Source organism: Peromyscus leucopus, chromosome 10 (genome assembly GCF_004664715.2).
Source record: "Peromyscus leucopus breed LL Stock chromosome 10, UCI_PerLeu_2.1, whole genome shotgun sequence".
Taxonomy (NCBI): domain Eukaryota; kingdom Metazoa; phylum Chordata; class Mammalia; order Rodentia; family Cricetidae; genus Peromyscus; species Peromyscus leucopus.
Window position 1 is genome coordinate 63,172,433 of NC_051071.1, and position 25,413 is coordinate 63,197,845.

General features: G+C 42.4%; 1 protein-coding gene across 5 annotated transcripts in view; it reads right to left on the bottom strand.

Annotated features, from left to right (window-relative positions):
- Clock (clock circadian regulator) overlaps positions 1-17,419 on the bottom strand; it is an 84,834-nt gene extending 67,415 nt beyond the window's left edge. For 2 of the 5 annotated variants that reach the window (XM_028857319.2, XM_028857254.2), the window contains exons 1-2: positions 16,963-17,124; positions 16,001-16,080 (exon numbers count right to left, since the gene is read on the bottom strand). The gene's annotated coding sequence lies outside the window, so the exon portion shown is untranslated. Of the gene's footprint in view, positions 1-16,000; positions 16,081-16,283; positions 16,366-16,962; positions 17,150-17,266 lie in introns of those variants that run through there. The other 3 variants (XM_028856966.2, XM_028856884.2, XM_028857048.2) reach the window with 3 other exon arrangements.
- Between the last annotated feature and the right edge of the window lie 7,994 nt (positions 17,420-25,413).

Here is a 25,413-nt window from a genome sequence, read left to right on the forward strand (position 1 = left end):
TCTGTAAGGGACAGGCCAGAAGCAGGGTCTCTGCTGCCACCACTGTACTGTCACGAGAGTTTGAAAGTAGTCCCACACAGTCCACAAATATCTTAGTAAAATCATCAACACTGAAATCTGAATTTCACCTTTTTATGTGACACTTGGTATACTTAAGAGATTTTTTTAAAAGCAAACATTAGTCTTAGCTTATGAGTCACAGAGAAAGGCCAGTTAGCATGCTGAACTTGGAAGTGTGTAAACCTCTGATGTGAACTGGAGCTACAGCAGATAACTTGTCCTTAAAACAGAAAGTGTACAAATGAGACTGCCATTTACATGTAAAATATTAAAACAATCTTAAAACATGGTAATCGTTACTGTCCAAAACCTGACAAATCTTATCCTCCTATTCAGCCATTTGCAAATAACCTCCCTTTGTCAGAGGAAATGGAAAGTAATAGCTCTTATTATGAGAGGGAGTTGGGAAAATTTCAGAAATTGATTTTTAAAAAAGAACACATTTGGATTTCAGTTATTTTTCATTCTGTTATTGTGTGGATATAAAATGGTTCCTAAGGCTCATGTGTTAGAGGCTATACTAGTATAGTGCTAATTCTAATTGTTCTTAATAATAAAAACCCAGAGTCAGATATCAGGGTGAAAGCTGGAAGATCAGAGACGTAAAGAAGCCAGCCACTAGCGAGACTTCTTAACTCTACTGACTCCTGAAACCCAAAGAGCCGAGCTCCAGTCTCCACCCTGCCTTATCACTTGCTCTTTCCACCCAGCCATATCACTTTCTGTTTCCTCCTCCCAAGTACTGGGATCAAAGACATGAGATCCCAAGTGCTGGGATTAAAGGCATGTGCCTCCACTGCCTCTAGTGGCTAGCTCAGAACTCTGATCTCCAGGCGAGCTTTATCTGTTCCAAGCAGAAACAAAACATCACCACAGCTTAGTGTCCCAGTGAGTGGTGCTATTCACAGGTACTGCATCATGAGGATGCTAACCTTACCAATGGATTAATCTATAGCATAATGGGCTATAAGGAGATGGTAGCTGCTTAGAAGAAATAGATTACTGGAGTGTGCCTTTGAAAAGCAGGCCTTCTCCCCAGAGTTTTCATATCTGTATGAGGTAACCCACTTTCTCCACACACTGCTGCTGCCATGATGCTCTGCCTCTTCAGACCCGCAGCAACAGAACAAGCTCATCATGAACTAAAACCTCTGAAACTGAGCCAAAATAAAACTTTCCTCATTTAAAAACTGTTGTCAGTTCTTTTGTTATAGCAACTGGAGGCTGACTAATACATATTCCTTATAAAAAATGAAAAAAATTGTAAAGATTTTAAATAAAAGCTACAAAGAAAAGTAGGAGACCATGCCCCAAATACATTTATAGTTCCTTGGTCTATGTTTACCGGGACACTGAAATCCCATCATATTACAATTAAGAAAAAAAAAAAGTCATACCTCTGAGCTCAAAGAGGAGGCTAAAGGTTATCAAGTGAAATTCATCAAGTTCTAAAGACTAACCTAGAAGGACCACACAAGTTTCCAAAGGCATCTCTCTTAACGACTGACAGAATCAGCTTCTGAATTTTACACCCACAAGAAAAATAACTGCAAACAAGGCAGTTGCTAATCAAATTCCATTATTACTATTTTTAAAATACAGAACATTTGTAGAGGCACTTCTATTTTCCAGAAATAGGGAATATGGCAATGAACATGTCAGATCTCATCAATATCTAGATTTCAGTGTAGAGTAACTTCAAATGGATTAAAAAGCTTGAAGGGCCGGGCGGTGGTGGCACACGCTTTTAATCCCAGTACTCAGGAGGCAGAGGCAGGCGGATCTCTGTGAGTTCGAGGCCAGCCTGGTCTACCAAGTGAGTTCCAGCAAAGGCTCAAAACTACACAGAGAAACCCTGTCTTGAAAAACCAAAAAAAAAAAGCTTGAAGGACCATCACAGTGTAGAGAGAAATCATAAAACCATAGGCAAATAAAGGAAACCTGATCAAGAGACCCCTGACCTGATCTTCAAACTTTATATACATTTAGGTATATTTATATGTGTATGGGGGGGGGAGCGTAAGCCATGTACATGCACCAAGAGAAGCAGCCCTGGAGCTGGAGATGCAGATGGTTACAAGGCATTCCAAGTGTGTGCTGGGAACTGAACTCCACTCCTGAGGAAGAGAAGGGAGTGCTCTTAGCCACTAAAACCACTTCTCCAGCCCCAACATATCTCATGCATTCAATGCAGGCCACTGAACTATAAAAGAGAAAATCAGAGGGACCTATAACTTGGTGCAGCTTTTCAGCATAACTTCAAATACATGATCCACAAACAAACAAAAACTGGTAAATTAGACTTCAGCAATATGGGAAGCTTTTGTTCCACAAAAGACTCTATTAAGATTATGAAGGAAAAGCTACAGATTGTGAAAAATATATACAAATCACTGGTCATCGATGAGTAACCTTATACTATGAACTTCCTTCTTCCCAAGCTGTTGTTCAGCTCAACATTTTTCAAAACATTCCCATATCCGTTTCTCTGGTTTCTCATCATATTTATTATTTAAGTCTTACAAATCATTTTGCATGTAAGACAGGTCTTGCCAGAAGAGGACTTGCAAATCTCATAGGCTGTGCAAAGCTTCTGATGATAGTTGTCAGGCAGAAGGCAATGAGAGGCAAAGGGAACAGATCTTGAGGACAGACTTCATTGCGCAGACCCCCTTCTTTGGGACCACAGCAGTCTTTAGGCAATAGCCTGTGTGTGTGGTGGAGGATGCCATCCTCTGCCAAAGCAAAGGAAATGCTTCTCTAGGGTTGGACAAAGGCTTCAGCAGGAACTGCAGGGTTCCAAATTCTTAGGTCACACTTTTTCCTCATTAGGGCCCTAACAGACACAGAAGGACACACATTTAGTCTCCTCTCCAATTCTGTTACAACAAACAGATGAGGGCCTGCTTCCTAGCACAAGCTTTCTGAAGCCAACTGGACAAATGTCCTCTGTAAAACTGTCATGGAAGCCCTCTGACTTCTGAGTATATCTTAAACTGGCCGTTGACTAACATAAGTCTAAGCAACCAATATAAACTTTAAATAAATGTATGTGTGTGCGTGTTTGTGTGTCTTTTTTCTTATAAAACCTTTATAAGCACTAGAAATTCTAGTGAAACAAAAGGGGATAATCCATGCTACTCGGAGAGGGACATGGGAGAAGATGGGGAGGAGCTAGAGGATAGAATTGGGATTTAAGTAATGCTTACTATGTTCAGCTTTTAAAATTAACTTACAAAGCCTAAAAGCTTCCATTCTCTAAATAAATAAATAAATAAAAGTAAACAGGATGTGAATGTTACCAATTTGGTCAAAAACAAAAGGCAGAACACTGAGGTGGAGAAAGAAAGGGGTACAATGGAAAAACGCAGACAAGTCCCACTATCCCTTATGGAACAGAGAACTAAAAATGCACTAAGATATGCAAATATCCCATCATTATTGCATAGGCATCACTCAAAGAAGTAGGTGGTTCCATGGCAGATGGTGTTGATAAGGGCAGAGAATGACAGTATGAGATGAAGTCTTCGCTTTCTTAGTAGGAGGCGAACAGACATAATTTGAAATTACTAAATCAAGAAATAAAAGATTACAACACAAAGAAGGCTCAGTGCTAGATCACTTCTAAGAATTATCTACCAGTCCTCCTTAAATTTTCAAAGCCCTGAAAAGGGAAGGACACTTAAAAACTCATTCTAGAAAAATCAGAATTATCTATCAAAACCAGACAAAGACATAAAAAGGTCAATAAATGCATTAATATTAGTAAAAAATTAATATGGATAATTACTTATATACAAGAAATAATTATTGAATATATGCTATGGCCAGGTACTATTTTAGGAACTGAGTTGGTCAGTAAATAAAACCAAGCCCCTATGATTAGCACAATACTTCAATTTATTTTTATAACTACAAAAAGCATTCTAGAAAACATCTTTAGGAAAGAATCTCAAGGCTTTTAACAAACAGTAAGGAGCAGAGAAAACCTAAAGACAAACAATGGCCTCCTCCAGCACAGGAGTAGATGGGTGCTAACAGTCAGGATGAAGGAAGCCTCCTATCCAGTGCAGGGCTGTTCCAATTATGCTTTACTGAGCTCATCCAATATTAAACCATAATCATTAAAGTGACTGTTTCAATGCTGGTAATCATAGTGTAGCTGTAACTTGGGTTAAATGTCAAGCAATTACTGTTAGACGTTTAGACCATGTACTAATCCTTAGAGACACAAGCAAACACAGAGCATCAAGTGTTTACTGAAAAGCCAAGATTGCAATGCGTCCTAAGTTCAGTAAACAAAGGACTTCACTTTTGTACCTTCACTCAGTGCTTGACTGAAGAATAATCACAAAGACCTTAAGTCTGTACAATGACTAACTTTACTTTCCAAGGCAGTACATCCTCAAATTCCAAATAGGAGACCAGGAATTCCAGACCAACTTGGGAAACACAGTAAGTCTCTGTCTCAAAAATTAACAAAATTGACCAGGTGGTGGTGCTTGCACACCTTTAATTCCAGCACTCGGGAGGCAAAGGCAAAAGGATCTCTATAAATTCGAGACCAACCTGATCCACAGAGCAAGTTCCAGGGCAGACTCCAAAGCTACACAGAGAAATCATGTCTCAAAAAAAAAAAAAAAAAAAAAAAGAAAAAGAAACCAAACCAAACAAACAAACTGAGCTGAAGGGACTGCCTGGTGGCACACTTCTAATTCCAAAGCTGGGGAGGCAGGAGCAGGAGAATCTTTGGGGCTTGCAGCCAGACTAACCAAATCAGTGAGTTCCAGGTGCCTCAAAAAGCAACAGTGTAACAGCTCACATCAGAGACGCTTCTTGCTGCAGTTGGGGATTAACACAGAAACCCATGCTGAATGATAAGCAGAAAATGAGAGACTTCTTTGGAACACTCGGCCCTAAATGGATGTCTTCATCAAATCCCTCCCCTCGACACTCAATGATCTATGGGGAAGAAAAGGCAGTAAGACTGTAAGAGTCAGAGTGATGGAAGACTCCAAGGAAACTGTTTCAGACACACTAGGACTGAGGCATACAGGAACTTACAGAGACTGTGGAAGCATGCACAAGACCTGCAGCAAGACAGACGGGGTCCCAGAACTGAGAGGGTGAAGTGGACACGGGGTCCTATCCCTAACCAAAAAGCTATCTGCAATTATCTCCACTGGCAAAGGGAAAATTAGTTTTCTACAATGAACTCTCACTGGGTGTATCAACCACACTTCAGGGGCAGGCCCCACTAACACAAAAGGAACTCAATCATGGACCCTTTGTTTCATTATGCTTTGTTTGGGCATTTTTTCTCTTTTTGTCTTATTGGTCTTTTGCTTGTTTATTTTATGGGGGTTGTTTACTTCTCATTTTGTTTTTAATTTTGAAAGAGGAAAAAAGAACAAAGTTGTTGGGTAGAGTTAGGGAGGATTTGGGAGGAACTGGGGGAGGGGGAAATATGATCAAAATATAGTGTATGACAAAAAAATCAATTAAAAAAAAGACAAAAGGAGCAAGGTAGCAAGTTAGAGCAGTGGAAGATACTTAGTGCCAACCTTTGGTTTCAGCATATGTGGTGCGTGCACACACACACACACAGACACACACACACACACACACACACACACACACACACACACACACGAGGGGTCAGGCAGGAGAGGAAGAGAGAGAAGAAAAAAGTAACAAACCCATACAAACACCAACTGGTACAGGAAAAAATGCTTAACATCACTACTCACTAGGAAATGTAAAACAAAACCACAATGAAGTATTTCCTCATTCTATTAAGAATGACTAATATCAAAAAAGACTAAAGATAACAAGTGCTGACAGGGACAGAGAAGAAAAAGGAACTCTTATATACTGCGGTGGGAATGTAAATTAGGATGGCCTTTCATAGAAAACAGTATGGAAAGTCCTTCAAAACATTAACAACAATCCACCAATTCCACAACTGTATTTATAAAAGAACTGCAGCCAGGGTGGGCTGTGGAGCACACCTTTAATCCCAGCACTTGGGAGGCAGAGATCTCTGTGAGTTCGGCATGCTGGTCTACAGGGTGAGGCCCAGGACAGCCAAGGCTACACAGAGAAACCCTGTCTCGAGGAAAAAAAAAAAAAAAAGGAACTGCAGCCAATATGTTGAAGAGAAATCTGTTTCTATACTCACTAGATATATGATCCAGATTTTTAAAAGGAGGGGTATACACATATGATAGACTGATAGACTACTTCTCAGCCATAAAAAAAAAAAAAATGAAATCCTTTCAACTGTTGTATGTATGGTACCGTATTTGGCTAGGCACAGACAGACAGGTACTACATGATTTCACACTTACCATGGAATCTAAAAGAATTGATCTCATAGTTCAGACGACAAGAATGGTTACCAGACAGAGAATGGAGACAGGCTGATTTATGGGGTACGAATTTACAGTTCAGACAGGAAGAAGCTCTGGGTACTACTAAACAGTATGCATCACTATAGACAGCAATTATGTACTACCCATTCTAAAAGCTACAAAAAAGATTTTTCAAGTTTTACCATAAACAAACAATAGAATTTTGAAGACACACTGCATCTAATCTGATTTAAATACTATATAAATGTATACATGTATTGTATATTACATGGTACCCCATTAATATGTACAACTTTGAGGATTATATATCAGTTAAAAATTTATATTAAAAATTATGTATATTGATTCTCTGCTATAAAAAGTAAGCATTCAGCTGACTCAGTCTTCAATTTACTTTCTTCCTCTGTATGATAAAGGCAATCAATCTCAGTTAAAATTTGAATGTGGCTAATGAGAGAGAAAAACTCAATACTAAATTTTACTTTAAATTTAAACACACATGGCTAATAGCTACTACATTAACATGGACAGCTGCATATTATTACTACTTTATTATTACTACTTTTGGAATGCACTCAAGTTTTATTATCTAGTATGATGGTCAATTTTTTTTATATTTTCCCACAAAAGTTCTGAAAATAAATATAAGAATTTCTATTTTCAAAGCAGAATTAAGACTACCCATCCAATTACAATTATAATTGGTATATTTAGCTACTATATACAGATTTGTTTTTTGTTCATTTGATACAGTATCGTTTGCTAGAAGTCCATGAAAATCCTCCACTAAGCTTCCTAAAACACTCTCTTTTGCTTCTTGAGTATTAATGCTTTATTATTTTTAGAGAAATGTTTATTAACTATTAATTTAACTTCATAATTATGAAGTACAATCATGTTAATGAAACTTATATATGTATAGGTTTTTAATATCATTGTTTTCCTCATACTTTAAATAAAATAAACTTGAATCAGACAGACTTAAGTATAAAAACAAACGTTTAAAACTTCTGACAAAACATGAGACAAAAATACTCGTTCTTAGCTAAGACACCAAACAACCATGAAGCATCAAAGAGAAGAAATCACCAGGCATTGTGGTGCCCTCTAGACTAGCACTGAGCAGGCAGAGCCAAGCAGGTGTCGGGGAGTTTGAGGCCAGTCTGGTCTACCTAGCAAGTTCCAGGCCAGTCAGAGCTACACAGTCAAACCCTGTCTCAGAAAAACCTGCAACAAAAAGAGGAGGAAGCGGAAGGGAGACAAAATTAATGAATTATGGATCATCATAGTTAAAACTCTCTTCAAAAAATGCCAACAAACATAGAAAGGGGGGGAAGTCACAGGTTGAGAGATAATTTCTACAATTCTACTATCTACTATCTGACTCTAATAGAATATATTAAGGCAAGGTAGCTCTTGCCTTGTTCTGCAACAAACTGTCAATGATTGGTGCAATGAACGTAAAGTTGAACACCCACTTTAGAAAACAATTCATCAGTATCTTACAAAATGAAGCATACAATTACTATGAAACCTGCTAACACCCTTCTCAGGTGTTTGCCAAGTGAAATGAAAATATATGTGCACAAAGGTTTGGCAGTTCTTGTAACAGTCCCATCCATACTACAAGCAACCCAATGTCTGTCAACCCATAATTGGAAAAACAAATCATATGCATACCCCACCCAAAAGAACAATACCCAACATAAAAAGAGGTAAACTAGTTGACATGAGTGTGCTGGGAAAGACAGCACTGAGACAGAAGACAGACTGAGCAGCTCCATTTCTGCATCACAGAAAAGGAAAACATGCAAACAGAAAATAGACCAGGGGCTGCAGAGAAGAGGAAACTTTCGAGGGGGAAAAGGATTTTGTTTCTTGGTATTGGAAGTAGCTACATTTTTTTGTGTACATTTACCACAACTCAACCTGCACACTTAAAATCAGTGAACTTTAAGACATAAATTATATTTCTAAAAACAATGATTTTTAATATTAAAATTAAAATCTAACAACATTAATATTCAAACAGTAAAATAAAATGAGTTCCCCAAATCAAGCTTTCTAGGCATTTTTTAAAACAACAGGAAAATGTTTGTGTCTAGGTACAAAAGAGAGCTTGCAGTAGACTACCGTTCTTTTTGAGAACTAGAAAAGCCAACAGAATTACAAAAACCATATTCACAAGCCAACATGAGGACAAGACTTCAAACTCCAGAGGCGGGGTGGGGGTCTTTTCTAGGTTCCTGTTCTATCTGACTTACACTTAACTAGGGCATTTTCCACTTTGGACGCAGACCGGAGGCTTAGTTTCAACTTGTTCTGTGCAAAACATTGTCGTCAAAGAACAGAGAAGCTAGGAGAGCACATGGGTGCTCATGCAGGGCTAGAGTAACAACACTGTCAGCATCCAGGAATCCAGAGTTCTTCACTTCTATCTCCTCTAGGATACTCAACTGAATTTTAAAACTACACAGGGCCCAGAAGTTGGTGTGTATCTGCGATCCATCTTCTCAGGAGGCTAAGGTGGAAGGATCATGAATTCAAGGGCAACCTGGGCAACCTAGCAAGATCCTGTCTCTTACCCTCCCCTTAGTTTAAGATGCTTTCCTCCCTGCCTAGATGAAAAGGTGAGCATTCTGTTATGGTCTGGATATGATGTGCCTACCCAAAGGCTAGAGTGTTGAAGGCATTGTCCCTAGCTTGTGGATTGAACCACAGACAGGAGACCTGTTGTGGAATATTAAAGATGTGTTACATTCGTTTATGCTGTGGAATATTTGTTTAATGATGCAAAGACCTGTTGCATTCTTTTATGTTGCATTTGTTTAACTCTGTGAAGCTGAGTTACTGTGCCTGTCTAAAACACCTGATTGGTTTAATAAAGAGCTGAACAGTCAATAGCTAGGCAGGAGAGAGAAACAGGTGGGGCTGCCAGGCAGAGAGGATAAATAGGAGGAGAAATCTAGGCTCCAGAGAAGAAGAGGAGCAAGGAAAGGAGAGGGAGAGGAGGATGCCGGAGGCCAGCCACCCAGCCACACAACCAGCCATGGAGTAAGAAAGGAAGAAAGACATATAAAGAAAAGTAAAAAGTCCAGAGGCAAAACATCGAAGAGGCAAACAGGTTAATTTAAGTTAAGGAAAGCTGGTTAGAAACAAGTCTCGGCTGGGCATTCATAAGAAAGACTAAGTCTCCATGTGTTTATTTTGGAGCTGGGTGGCACGCCCCTAAAGAGCTGGAAAAAACAACAACCTACAGACAACAGGTCAGTAGAGCTCTGGCCTAATCAATGGATCAATCCACTGACAGATTCCTAATTTGATGGCATTACTAAAAGTGAGAAACTTCCAAGGTCACTGGAGACCAGACTCTGTTCAGACCTCTCTGCCTCTGCTGTCCTGGCTGAGAAACCCTGCACTATCATGCCCTCTCCCATCAAGTTCTGTCTCACCTCCACTGAAACGGAAACAAAGGAAGTGATTCCTTATGTTGTTTCATTCAGGTATTACGTCACAGCAGCTAACATGATCTCTGGCAAAAAATAGCAGGTCTGATATTCATTCAAAAGTTATTAGGTGGGGCTGGAGAGATGGCTCAGAGGTTAAGAGCACTGGCTACTCTTCCAGAAATCCTGAGTTCAATTCCCAGCAACCATATGGTGGCTCACAACCATCTGTAATGAGATCTGGTGCCCTCTTTTGGCCTGCAGGCATACATTCAGGCAGAACACTGTGTACATAATAAATAAATATATCTTTTTAAAAAAAAGTAATAAGGCATAAATAAAACAATAAACCAAACTGACCTAACTGGTATTTATAGAACACTGTACCCAACAACATTCTTTTCAAATACATGTAAGACACATTTACTAAGATCATACTTGGGACTATAAAACAAATTTCCATGAATTTAAAACAATATCATCTCACTGGATTAGATTAGCAGAACTAACTCTGGAAAAGCCCAATATTTGTAAACAAACTCACTAATCCCAGCTCAAAGAGATACCAGGAGCAGACACAGTTGTGTTTGCCTACAGTCCTAGATACTCCTAAGAGTGGCAAAAAGGACCCCCTCAGCCCAGGGTTAGAGGCTAACCTGGGAAACAACAGAATCCCAAGCCACCCAAAAATAGAAAAATCTGGAAGTAAACAATTTAAGCAGTCAAAATTTCTAGTGTGCTTATAATGAAAAATCAAATGACCTCAGTGTCTAGCTTGAGAGATCAGAGAAAAAAAATATATCCAAAGAAAGCAAATAATGAGCAGTAGAGAAGAAACAAGGGCTTTAAAAACAGAAAAAGAAGAGGAAATCAGTTAAACTAGAGATTGGCAATGAGAATCCCAGTAAATTAATAAATGTCTAGCTAGGCTGCTCAAGAAAAAAGAATACTCAAATTACTAGATCAGAATAATGTGGATGGGGGGGCACCCTAGAGCAATGGTTCTCAACCTGTGGGCTGTGGGTCACGGCCTCTTTGGGGGATGAACAACCCTTTCACAGGGGTGGCCTAAGACCATCAGAAAGCACAGATATAAACAATGTATAACAGCAGCAAAATGACAGTTATGCAGTAGCAAAGAAAATGATTTCACGGTTGGGGTCACACAACATGGAGCACTGTATTAAGGGTTGCAGCATTAGGAAGGTTGAGAACCACTGCTCTAGGTTACACAGACATTAGACTCACTGTGTTCCTACAGATACTAAGAGGAAAAAAGAATATCACAACCAACTTTCTGCTGGCGACTTCAAGGAAACACAAATTCCTTGGAAACCATGGCAGGAACATCCAAGCACGTGGCCAACAGCGGCTGGGGAAGTGGCTGGGGAGGAGAGAGCACCCACCTAGCATGTGAAAGGCGCTCATCCTCAGCACCAAAACCAAAACCAAATCCCCAACTGATTTATGCTCATGAAATGCAATGTGAAATAAATTTCTAAGGAAAACATAAAATTAGAAAAAAAACACACTACAAAAATCCTGGATTTACTTCATTATTGAACATTATTATTAGTCGATTATATAGACTGACATTTTTCCAATGAAATCTGTTGAATTTGGTTATCAACACAAATTCGGTATTATTTTACTTGTATTCTAATTCTGAAGACTATCAAAATTTTCAAGTTGTACTTCCTCTTCTTAACTTAAAAATTAAAAACTAACATAGCACAGTAAAAGCAGTTAAGTAAATGAAATAAAAAAACATGGATAAGAATAAACATTAAAAGAAAACACTGCAGAAAAATAATGAGATGAAAGCATGGTGCTGACTTGCTGTTAAAGGAACACAACTGTTTACCCTGTAGTAGGTGCTACAGTCTGTACAGTCATGGGTCTGTAAGCGTGTACAAACTCACACAAAGCTCAAGCATAACAGAGGAAAAGGTGCCCAAGAATACTAACAACGGCATCTCTGGGTGACAGGACTTCAGCAGTAGTTTAAACTCTGAAACTGTGCTGATGTTGTTTCTGTTTCCCGAATTTCCATACTGGGACGTGCTGCATTTATAACTGAGAGCTGAAAATTAGGAAAGTCAGTCAACTACTGAACGACGTTAAGCTTATCTCAGTACAAATGATAAATTCTCAGCTAGGCAAGTGGCTCAGCTACAGGTACAACTTTGTGCTTCTCGTTTCCTAGACACAGAAGCCTTGGAAGCCAGGTGTGTATCGGATACCCCTGTAATCCCATGCTAGAGGAGCTGGAGGGGAGCAGTGAGAGCACAAGACTAGCCACAACTACACAAGACTCTGGCTCCAAAAAAATCCAGCCATCACCACCAACAAAGAGGGAATCAACGTGTGCTCTTATTTTCTACTATTTATAATGAAAATTAAAATTTAAATATCAACTTAAAACATGAACTCTTTCAAAAAGCAGAGCATGTTGGACATGGTGGTGTCGTGTCCACTTTTCATTCTAACATTCACCATATGAAAATAAAAGGGATTTTATAAAATAAATTAAATATTTAAAATACAGAGCTTAAAAAAACAAAACAAACAACACCACCAAAAAGAAATCCTTTAGGGAATAGAGATGGCTCACTGGTTAAGAGCACTGGCTGTTCTTTGAGAGGATCTGGGTTCAATTCCCATCACCCACATGGCAGCTCACAACAGTCTGTAACTCCAGTTCCGGGGGGGGGGGGGGGGAACCTGACACTCTTCTGGCCCCCAAGAGAGCCCATACTCACATGGTGCAGACATACATGCAGATAAAACATCCAAACGCACAAAATGAAATTCTAAAATAGTCCTTTTAAAAAAATCAAAAGCAATAATAAAAATTTACTCTTTATAAATGATTTCTCTTTGTAGAGTGACAGGGCAGACTTAAAATAATAAGCAAAATTATTTCTATGTGAATTATACAACTAATGTGATAACTCAAAACTGTGAGAATAAGTTGTTTAGGTAATTTAATATTTGCAAAGTAAAGCATGGAGAAAACAATTTTTTTTTGCCGGGCGGTGGTGGCGCACGCCTTTAATCCCAGCACTCGGGAGGCAGAGCCAGGCGGATCTCTGTGAGTTCGAGGCTAGCCTGAGCTACCAAGTGAGCTCCAGGAAAGGCGCAAAGCTACGCAGAGAAACCCTGTCTCGAAAAACCAAAAAAAAAAAAAAAAGAAAAAGAAAAAGAAAACAATTTTTTTATCCATGTAATTCATGGAAATTACATATATCAGGGCAATTAAAATGGTTGTAAAGCAATTAATAAATGCCATTATGTAATTAAACCAATTAGTAAGAATTAAATTGTTCTTACATTTAAAGGTGTTAGGTTGATAATTCATCCAACTCTACCAACAATTTATGTACTGTCTACAAAGAAATTATACTTCAAAAAAGATGCTTCATGCTTCTGCAAGTATTTTAAGGAAATAGTCACAAAGACAGTTTTGCTATAAAATATGAAACTTTTAAAAGTAATTTGCTTCCCACAGTGTTTTATTACAACATTTAGAGTACATAAATAGTTCACCTGACACAGTAGCTAAGCAGAACTAAGAAGCAGCGTGCTCTGAGGAAGAAGAAGAAGAAGGCGGTGCTCTGAGGAAAGAGTGAGCAGAGACTTTCTGTACTTAAAGCAGTATCTGCCTGACATGTTTGACAATGGACAGCAGCTCAATGACAAACCCCACTTCTTCGTTTCATATTTTAACAACCTTGAAATCAATATATAATGAACTCACAATGATCAAATAAGCAGCAAAAGGCTCTTTCCAATGGAAAAGCTTAATTAAGTAATATATCCAGACAAATAGCACCCAACTCAGAGATACCTGCCATAAGGTCGCAACTGGCTCCTTCACATGAAGAAGAGAGTCTAAGCTTCCGGTTCTCTCCTTTCTTAACTAGTTACAAGGCTGAGATGCCTATTCACCCTCAAGGGCCCATACTTGAGACCCTACAATTTGGGCCCCTAAGAATGCTATAGAAAAAAATGTTAAAATATAAGTTTCTACACTGAATTCACATCAGTATGACATCCCTCTAAACTGCAGATGCCTCCATACCAACCAGTATATCAATATTGGGGGCGGGGGGGTATACAGGGTTATGTCCAAAGGTTCATATCCCATGTTGAAACTTTCTGACATATTCTAAGTTATTTCTATCCTGGAGTGGGGGGTACAGTACAGGCAAACTGGCAGAACAAACCATCATTCAAGAAGAACTCAATAACTTGGCCAAGCATAACCCTAACAGTCAAAAGGTTGAGCGAGGCAGGAGGTTCTCTACCTCCAGACCAGTCTGGACTATAAACTAAGATTCCCCAACACCCCCACAAGAAACTACCATAAACAAGTTCAATGATTCAGTTTTTAAGATTAAAATGGACACATTTATAATTCAAAGAAAAAGATGTAGAAAGCTACACATCCAATTGTTAATACTTATTTCTGGAGGAAGATATGAGGTGAAAGTAGAAATGTCCATCCAGTGTAGTAGAACATAGCTGCAATCCTAGTACTCAAGAAGCTGAAGCAGGAGGATTATCATGAGTTCAAGGCCAGTCTAGAGTACAAAGTAAGTTCCAGGACAGCCTGGGTTACACACAGCACGAGATTCTATCTCAACAACAATAACAAAAATGGAAGACAGCCTCTACTTATGTGATTCATCTGGTTAAAAGACTGGAAAATTCACATACATAAGTTTTGCACTGGAGTGACTATCATACACCTGCAACAAACAAACCAATCCAAATATCCTGTCCCACAAAATAAAAATACTAGTAATAGTAATCAAAATGTCTGTAGCAACTGGTTTCCATACAATATCATTGTCACTAGAGGGAGTTTCTGAGTATTCCCTCCCTAAAATGATATCCACTCTCACAGCCACCTTTCAACCTTGACCTTACTGAAAAGCTTAGGCTGGCAGAACCAGAAAAATCATTAATGTATGTTTACACAATCTGTAATCATAAAAGCCCTTAGTTTCTCGTATTTGATTCTGAGTTTCATATCTCTCTCTCTCTCTCTCTCTCTCTCTCTCTCTCTCTCTCTCTCTCTCTCTCTCACACACACACACACACACACACACACACACACACACACACACACACGGACTTCACTGGGGTTCCCGTCTGACGTCCTTAGAGGACATAATAGCTTCCCACCAGAAGAGCACAAAAAGCTAGACCTTCTACTCTACCGGCACCGTAAATGCAGCGCTCCAACTTTGAGGCAGGGACCGACAAAAGGAGAATAAATTATAAACTATAGTTCCTGACAAAATTAAAGGGAGACACTACACTATCAACACAGCCTCATGCAACTGTGACGACTAATGCCATTACCACTAAGAGTCAACAAGGCAAAACAACAACCTTTGCAGTTTTGAATTCGTCTGTGACTTCACCTTCTTAAAGTGGAAAAGCCAGCAAATTCGTCCTAAACTTCTCTTCAGTTTATTCTTCAAATATTAAGAAAAATAATACCGAAAATGATCAAAATTCCCTACAAAATAGGGAACCAATATAAACTATTTTAAATAATTTTTGTTGTTCATAAATCCATAAAACAATAAAAAAAAGTAGACAACGAATAAAACATTTCATTTTTCTAACCTTTCCTCTTCAGACCACTTCTCCCTTTCCCGTAATTATTGGTTTTCTAGTATTATTCTAGGACTTCCTTATACGGAAGAGCAATACAGATCTTAGTTATTACCCTCTCCCTTAACATATAAAACACACAATCCACACCATTCTACTCCTGGCTTCTTTCACTTTATGCCAAAGTTTTGTGTTGTTCTTTTTTCACAGGTAATCATGGCTAGTCCTGCAAACTAACCAATGGCATTCTAGTCAGTAATCTACTTGGCAAATAAGGTTTTTTCCCCCCTAAGATTTTAAAACAAACCAAATTTGAGCTGTTCCGTGGCATATGATCTAGAGACAGCCACTAAATTTATATATATATATATATATATATATATATATATATATATATCCTATTAAGAATTTCTTTTTAACCGAGTATGAAAATGGATGTTCGACAATTTTTCTTCTGTAATCTCTAACAACGCAATCGAGAGAGATTACCTTTCCTGTGATTTCGGAGGATCAGTGCCGTCGTCAAATCAACGATGCCTGGAAAAGTTTCTTCTTGTGCTTTTCGTTCACTGAAAAAGGAAACACCGGGGTTTGTTGTTGCCGTCTAGAAGGGTCACCGCATTCGAATATCAAAAACCCAGAACCTGATCTGTCATCTGCCAGGTCAGAGGCCAAAGCTCTTCATCTTTCAGGATTCTGCCGACTTAACCCCGGACGTCTAGGGCGGCAGAAAACACCCCCGGGGGAATCTAAACTTCGTGGCGCGACATACCGGCCGAGCCAGGACCACGTCCAGGGCGGTCAGCTCCGCAAGCAGAGGGCGGTCGGGCGCCCGGGGCCCTGCGCAGCTCGCCGGACCAAGCCCCGGACCAAGCCCCGGAACCACGACCACTAACGGAACCAGCCCTGGGCGGCCGCGGCAGCCGCTCGGACCGCGGAGCGCAGCGCGCGCCGGCCGGCCTGTCGGCCGCGGCGAGGGCGAGGGCGAGGGCGGGGGCTCGGCGGCGGCTGCGGCGGCGGCGGCGGCGGCGGAGCTGGCCGCCCCATCGCCCCATTGGGCGCCGCTCCAAACGTGCCCGAGCGGTGACAGGAATAAAGTGGGTCACAAGGCCTAGCGGGTCCCGGGCGCGAGTCCTGCCGGCGGCCGGCTCCGCCAGCCCGCGCGCGTCCAGCCCTCCAGCGCGCTGCGGGCCCCGGCGCCCCCGGGTCGCAGGACCCGCCGCGCCCCCGTGTCCCGCAGGTAACCCCCGGCGGCGGCGGCGGCCCCGCGGACGCTTCACGCAGGCCCCGCTGAGCGCGACTCCCCGGAGCTCGGCGCTCCGCGGACCGCCCGACCCCGGCCGCAGCTCCCGCCTCCCGGCCTGGCCGCCGCCGCCGCCCCCACACCCCCCGGGCCCCGCACACCGCCCCTCCGCGCCCGCGCTCGCCCGCCCGCCCGCCCGCGTCCTCACCGTGCGGCCGCCTGAGGCTCCGGCTTCCTCCCTCCCCCACCCGGGACTCTGGCCGCGGGGACTCGGGACAGCCAGGCCGCGACGACCGGGAAACGCCGCGGCGGCTCCCGGAGCCCCCAGCAGCACCGGGGACGGCCGGGCGCGCCCCCAACCCACCCCTCAAAATTCACCGCTACTGCCGCGCTCCTCCCCCTCCCGGCCTTCCCTCCTCCACCGGCTCCGGAAGCACGCATGCGCCGCCGGGGCCGGCCGCCCGCCGCCCGCCGCGCGTCCGACCGGGGCCCACCCTGCCGGGTGCACTCACCGGGAGCGCGCGCGCTCGGCGGCGGCGGCGGCGGCGGCCAGATTTCCTTCGCGCTCTCGCCGTCCGGGGTTTCCTCTCTCCAGCCGGTAGCCGCCAGCCGAGTCCGTGATTGCGCTCCCTCCCCGGCGCATGCGTCGTGGGCGCGGGGCTCCGCGGTCGGCCGGGCTCTGCACTCGCCCCTCCCCTCGCGGCCGCCTTCCCCAGCGCGGCCGGGCGCGCATGCGACTTTTCCCCGTTAGGCGGCCGCGCGCCGCTCCGCGCTGCGCCGCGCTGCTCCGGGGGATCCCGGGCGCCCGAGGAAACCCCACTCCCGCGGGGCCCGCGTGTGCACGCTCTGGGAAGCCGCAGAGGGAAGCCGGGATGCCCCGGGGCCCCCTTCTCAGCTCGGGCCGGGAGGCGGGGCCTGGTGGGAGGGTGCGGCCGCCCGCAGCGGTTTGGGCGGCTCTCGGTTCCCCGGGATGCGGGCGCTCCCTGCCTGTGGGAGCCGCCGGCCCGAGAGGGGCCTCTGTCCCTGGAAAAAGCAAAGAGCTTAGCTGACGCCAAGTTAAACTCCTCCAACCCGACTTGGATCAGGTGGGCTTCCTCTCCAGGAGGTGCGTGGACTGCCGGGGACTCCGTTTCCCGGCTGCTCCCCGGAGGTGGGCATGGGCGACCCAAGTGATCTGAGCTGCAAAAGGTCGGGAGGTGTTTTTGGTCCTTTTATGAAAAGGCAAGAGGCACTGTAAAAGATGAGGATGGCTCCAGGGATGAGCCAGGACCCTAGTTTACACTGGTTTCCTGGCCACTGCACCCGAATTATTGGGAAAGAAACCCAGAAAGCCCTAATTCCTAATAACATGTTTTAAAAATCAATTTAAACCTGTACTGTTAATAAACCTTAGCTCCAAAATCCTCTCTCCAAGGTTAGGTCCACCTCAGTAAGAATTACATTTTTGTTGTATGCTCAGAATAAAAGAACTTCAAAACCGGCGAATTTAGCTGCGTGCTCTCCCAGCAGTGTGAACGCTGAGGAAGGAGAATCCTCAAATTCCTGGCTAATGTGGGCTGCATAACCAGACCCTGTCTGAAGAACTGGTGCATGCTTTGTTCATTTCGCCGTTGAAAGACTTCCTGCGCATCTCTGCTGTTCCGAATCCATCTGCTGCTCTGGGTCATTTCCTTTGAACAACTTACCCATTCTCCACTCAGTCCCTGTGGTCCAGGCAGGACACTGCGAAGGGGGAACCTTGAGTTCTCTCTCAGCCGGGCCGCCACTACCAAGAAAACTTTTCCAGTGGATTTGAAGCTGGAAGAATGAAGCCTTTTTGTGTGTGTGGCTAATGAAAAAGCCGGCACCACGAAGGAAAAAACAAAAAAGCAGATTCAAAGATGGAGATGCAGCCTAGATGCTTGAAGCCCATCAATGCGGGCTAGATTCCTCTGGAAATTTCAGTTAAAGTAATCAATAAACCCTTGAGTGTGTTTGTTTTATTGCTTAAAACAATGAGAGCTTTTCTGCCACATACAAGTTAGCGCCTTGATTACTGGTAGCTAGTAAACAAGAGGAAGTAAGGTTAGAAAATGCTGATGCAGCCAGATAAAAGAGAGCCTGGGTGCTTTTGCTAGGTTGCAAGTTTCAGTTTTAGTCTAGAAACAGCCCTTTTTATATTTTATCTTCAAAATGACCTTTGCCCCTTTTAATGTCATTGTCCTCTCAGTCACCTTTGACTCCCCCCTCTCTCACATTTGTGTTTAATTATTTACCGAGCCCTGTTGATAATCCCTTGAGTTTCTGCTCAGTCCTCTGTCACTGTTTGAATATTTCCCACGGTTCGGGTTACAATCCCCCCCCCAATTCTCTCCAAGGGAGGGGGAAAACTTTTTCTCCCCAACTTTAACGTTCTGTGTTTCCTTCAAAAAAAAAGTTTTGCCTTGTAGTTTCATAAATCCTAAATCTAGACTTTCAATCCTAAACTACCGCCTTAAACACCACATGTGTTGGTTACGTGTTCTGTAAACTCCCACGTGCCTTGCTATCATTTAAAAGTGTTTCTCATTCTCTTTTCAACTGATTTCCACATAAAGTTCTCCATCTGTAAAATGAGGATAATAGACTCAGCTGTATGTATGTATATATATATATATATATATATATATATATATATATATATATATGACTTCAGGGCTGGGCACTTGGTATTGGATAGCCAGTTTAGGGGCTCTTCTCTAGGGAAGACTGTTTTCCCCCGACTTTAGCATTCCTTAGTTGCCTGTAGTTCTTTATCAAGGGTTGAGGCCCCGTGAGATTTACCCCTTCTGGGATAGCGTGTCTATTGATGTCTTCCTTGTTCAGGTCTTGTTTAGGCAGCCATCTTGTTGAGACTTCATGGGTGCAGCTTCTCTGACATCCCTAGGAAACACATCTCACAGCAAACTTCTTGTTCCTCTTTTTCTTACCTTTCTGCCTCCTCTTGCACTATGATCCCCGAGCCTTAGGTACAGTGCAGGAAATTGTGTTGTAGACATCTCAGTTGGGGCTGAGTATCATCTAGTCACTCTGTTCTCCGCATCTTGATCTGTTGTGGTTTTCTGTAATGGTCTCCATTTGTTGCAATGACAACATGTTTTTCTGATGAGGGGTGAGACCTGTACTTACCTGTGGATGTAAGGATTACTATTTAGAATGCAGTTAGGACTCTTGCTGGATTAGGAATGTGACAGTTGTGGATTCTCCTTCATGGCTCATGATGTCACTAGCACCAGGCAGTCAGCTGGGTTTCCAGTCCCAGGCATGATTTCCTTCTTGTGGAGGGAGCTGTTGGGGCTTAGCCTACACACGAATAGACACCACGATTGCACTCAGGGATGTTGTTTGGCCACTTTTAAAAGTCATTCCTTCTATGATTTCCAGTCTTCTTCCTTCACGTTCTTCCCCAGGCTCTGTATGTTCCCCTGGTCACAAAGCAGTATCTGCACCTTCGTAATGCCGTTCACGTCTGCCGTTCACCTCTACCGTTCACATCTCACATCTGCTGTTGACATAACCAGCTGTTCCATACTTCTGGGGGAGTTGGGACACTCAGGCATGCAAGACAGTACTGTACAGTCTTTAAATGCGCATGGCTCTATTTACTTGGGTTCTTTCTAGTCCTTTTAAAACAGAGGGGATTTCAATAATGTATGTGGTATTATGGCATTCATAGATAAAAGTAATCCCCCCCCAAGCTTCAGAGTATTACACCTAAAATGCAAAAATCAGAATTTTGGAGAACTGTGGCTTTAGGTGGTGAGGATGATTGTTGTCCCCCTTTCCAGTCTGTAACTGGAGCCCTGGGAATGGTTACATTGATTCAGAGTTTTGACTGAAGCTTCCACTCCCTTGGTTTTCATACACATGTCCAATTACCCACTTGATGTCTTTTCCTGGGTGTCTCAAGTATGCCACACGAAACACATATCCTTTGGAAACTGTGAGTGGCTAATAGTGGTACTTACTTGTGATCCTGGCACCGGGGAGGCCAAGACAGAAGGATGGTGAGTCCTAGATCCACCCAGGCTACCTAGCAGGACCCTGTCTCTAAAGAGAAAACCAAGTGTGAGAGAAATCACGTTGTATTCCTTCTAAAACTCCTATTTGCAGTTCATCCGAATGCTTCATCGTGGCCACCACCCCCTTTGTGATCTGCCCCATGCCTGCCCTCCAACCTTATGGCCTACCATTTGCTCCTGTGACATCCCAGAAACATCTTTTCAGTTCCTTGCTAATCACCGCCCACTTTCAGGCTTTGACACAGCCTCGGCTGTGAGCCCTTGCCTGCTTGCTATTGTACCTATTCTTAACCCTGCCTCCTCTGCTGTCATGTGTCAAAGGATCTTGGTATGTTAAAGTATTCCTACTCTTCTCCCACCTACACACAGTGCCCACAGCTTCTCTGTTTACTGTCTCCCCCATAATACTTCTTAGTTGCATGTGTATTTGTTTAATGTTCAATGGCTTACTTTGTAACCATCTCCCTACCAGATGATACACTTCAAGAGGAAAGGAACCACATGTTTTATTTACTATTTTTAACAGCATTTATTCCAATATCTGAGGTAAATAAGTAATTGAGTGAATGAAATTAGAGATGCTAGAGAGATTTTTATATCCCCAACTATAATTGGAGGTAGAATGTCAAGAAGTAGCTCTAGAAATTTATATAAAAGTATAAAAGAGGGATAAGTTGGAGTTGATTGGGGAAGATCATGTGACTAGTACTGTTGTCCTACTACTATCTGAGAATCCAGAAGAATGTGGAGCACTATTATATAATTATTTGTCCAAGAACATGAGACTGTAATAAACTTACCACCTATATAAGAATGTGTGTCGCTATAAATAGATAAAGCTAGCACCTGTGCAGGAGTATTCAACACTGAAATAGATGAGTTACTGTCTGTGAAGATATGTGACAGTGATTGAGAAAGCTACCACCTGTATAACATGTGTAACACTGCAACAGAGGATGTTACCACCAGTATACGATGCTAAGTGAAGTCCAAAGCAGGAATCAGAGAGCATCAAGAATCTCATCTTCCAAATAACTACTAATATTTGATGCCAGAAACCTCCTTTGGCCATGGTCAAAAGTTGTGGAAAGTGGATTTTCAGTGGCCATCTCTAACTTCACATGCAAGCATAGCACTTAAGAAGAGGAATACTCGGAAACAGTCATTGGAACCATGTTGCTGCTGCAGCTGTCTCCTCTTCATCTTCCTCGTGTGTGTGTGTGTGTGTGTGTGTGTGTGTGTGTGTGTGTGTGTGTGTGTGTGATGCGTGCTAAGGATCAAAGCTCTCTACCCCTCAATTATATGTCCAGCTATTGGCTCTTTTTAAGACAAGTCTCAATAATGTATGTAGCCCAGGCTGCCCTCAAACTTGTGTTCTTCTTCCTCTCTATCCCCGATGCCATATCTCCTTGAGTTCCTACTGAGTGCTGCCTTTTCCTTTCCTCCTCTTTTCATTCCATGTTAAGTGACTAAGGCTTCAATAGCATTGAATTGAAGGTGTCTCTAAACTTTAAGAGCCTAAAGGGAGACTGTAATCTATTGTAGAATATTATTGTAAGGTGAGTTACTTTTGTTTATGTTGCATTTATTTAACTCTGTGAAGCTGTGTTGCTGTGCCTGTATAAAACACCTGATGGTCCAATAAAGAACTGGTCAATAACAAGGCAGGAGAAAGGATAGGTGGGGCTGGCAGGCAGAGGGAATTAATAGAAGGAGAAATCTGGGAGAGGAAGGAAGTAGCCAGAGAAGAAAGAGGACATCAGGGGCCAGCCACCCAGCTACACAGCAAGCCACAGAGTAAGAAGCAAAAAGGTATACAGGAATAGAGAAATATAAATTGGGAAAATTTAAGTTAAGGAAAGCTGGCTAGAAACAAGCCAAGCTAAGGCTGGGCATTTATAATTAAGAATAAGCATCAGTGTGCGATTTATTTGGGAGTTGGGTAGCATGTTCCCAGAGAGACAAAGAATAAGAAAACAAAAAGCAACAGTAATCTCATCCATAGACAGGTTTATCAATATTACCCAATACTAACCAACGCAGGAAGAAAGAAACCGCTGAAGAGAAACCGCTGGCCAGAAGTGGGTTGAACTAAATCAAAGCACACATCCCTACCATTTGATATGGTCAAGGTGTGATATTTCTTGTGATTTGACTGGATGGAAGTACTGTCTGGGCTTGAACCACTTTGACACATATAGAGAAAGGAAATTCTAACAGCAAGAAGACTAGGTATACTTATGTGGGGGTAGGGGGTGGACACTAAACCTGATCTGTGTCCATGTTGAGTATGGGTCTGTGCCGTGGGAGGCTAACCCAGTTTCTAGGAGAACTCAGCATATTTCATTAAATAGCAAGTACTTGGATACAATGTGGATTTCAGGCAATATAAATGTATTCTTTTTTTTTTCCCAAGTTCCTACTACCATGGAGATGGACCAAGGAAGGGAAGAAAAAGAACAGGCTAAAACACAGCCCCATTTGAGACCAGCCTTGGCTACATGGCTAGACCCTGTCTTATGGCAGTATCCTTCGTCTTCAGAGTTCCTTGAATTCAGTTTTGACTTGGAACTGAAACTGGAGTAGATTTAACTCGGGTAGATTTAATAACCCAGTGTCGGGAGAGGTCAACACACTCAAGCTTTAAGGGATTTGCTGCATAGTGCTCCTGGAATTTTAATGCATGTGCCAATCAAGGAGGCATCTCATTAAAGTGAAAATTCAACCCAGTTGGTTTGGATAGGACCAGAGATCATGCACTTCTAACATGTTTCCTGGAAATACCCATAACACTAGGAGGAAACTTGATTAAGACACTGTCAGTAGAGGAAGGGATTTCTATAGCACACAGTTGTCAAGGATAGTTAAAAACACTAGATGGAATAGAAAGTGTCGACTTTCATAAGTCACAATTATTGTGTATCAGACAATTAAAAACTGTCAAATTTCTGCCCTATCAATGTGTTCAATATAATGAATATTACATATCAGTTTTCTCACAGACTGACAAATACCTATATCCTGCTGAAACGACAAATGTATTTGTGAAATAGTAGAGACTTATAATCCTAAGCATGAGCCTCTGCTAGAAGAATGTGTGTCTATACCTTGTGGAAGGGTGAGGCTGGAATCACACAAACAGTCCTGTTCTAACATACTGCAGTTGTACAGGTTTTACAAATGTTAGTCTTCAGAACTGTGTTGGTGGATAAACCCTTATTACTGGATGGATCAGAGTTAAGAAGGGAAGGTTTACCTTTTATTTTAGCTCATTTTAACATTAAAAAGAAATGGAAAGCTACAAGAAAGAAAGAAAGAAAGAAAGAAAGAAAGAAAGAAAGAAAGAAAGAAAGAAAGAAAGAGGAAGGAAGGAAGAAAGGAAGGAAGGAAGGAAGAAAGGAAGAAAGGAAGAAAGAAAGAAAGAAAGAAAGAAAGAAAGAAAGAAAGAAAGAAAGAAAGAAAGAAAGAAAGAAAGAAAGAAAGGCGGGCTAGAGGGATGGTTCAGAGGTTAAGAGCACTGACTGCTCTTTCAGAGGACCTGGGGTCAATTCGCAGCACCATCATGGCAACTCACAAGTGTCTGTAACTCCAGTTCCAGGGGATTTGGTGCACTTTCTGGCCTCTTTGAGCACCAGACACAGGTGATGCGCAGAGTAACATGCAGACCAAACACCCATACACATAAAAATAAAATTTGCAGGGCAGTGGTGGCGCATGCCTTTAATCCCAGCACTCGGGAGGCAGAGACAGGTGAAACTCTGTGAGTTGGAGGCCGGCCTGATCTACAAAATGAGTTCCAGGGCAGGTTCCAAAAGCTACACAGAGAAACCCTGTCTCAAAAAATTAAGATAAATAAATAAATAAATAAATAAATAAATAAATAATAAATAAATGGATAAAATTTAAAACCAAAGGAAAGGACTACATTGTAGAGAGGTTTTTCACTTGGTTTCACTGGAAGGAAAGCTAATGCTCATGTTTGCGTGCATTAGACGGCGCAAAAAACGGCATTGTGACTTCAGGGTAACGTGGCTCTTCCCTTCAGCCCACCACTGTTGTGTCCTGAACCATCTCATGAGGCATCCAGGGATTAAATGGACACAACTAGGTAGCCATTTCTTTGATACGATTTTCCTAGAAAATCGACTCTACCATGTATCAACTCAGAGTCTGTAGAGAGGGTTCCCCTGGTAAACTGCAAACATGAGCCTCGGTCCAGGTCCTCGGCACCCACCTCAAAGCCAGGTTTGGCACTGTGTGCCTGTCAGGCAGCATCAGGGAGCACAGTGCAAGGACCTAAGGATGGGACAAGGGAGCACGCGCCTTGCTCAGCCAGGTCCGCTTTGTCATGAGAGGCTCTATCTCAGAGCTTACGGTGGAGAGCAGTTAAGAAAGACACCCAAAGTCGACCTCTGACCTCCACATGCACACTCACAGGCATGGACACCTATACAGACATGGGTGCACACATACAAATTGTATGAATTTAACTTAGAAAGTTATATGTATTTCCTCTCATGGGCCTTTTTGGAAGTGATTAGGGAACACAGAAGACTTAAAGAATTTGTTGGTGTTGTCCAACAGTAGTCAGAAAAAAATAAGTCACAGAAAAATATTAG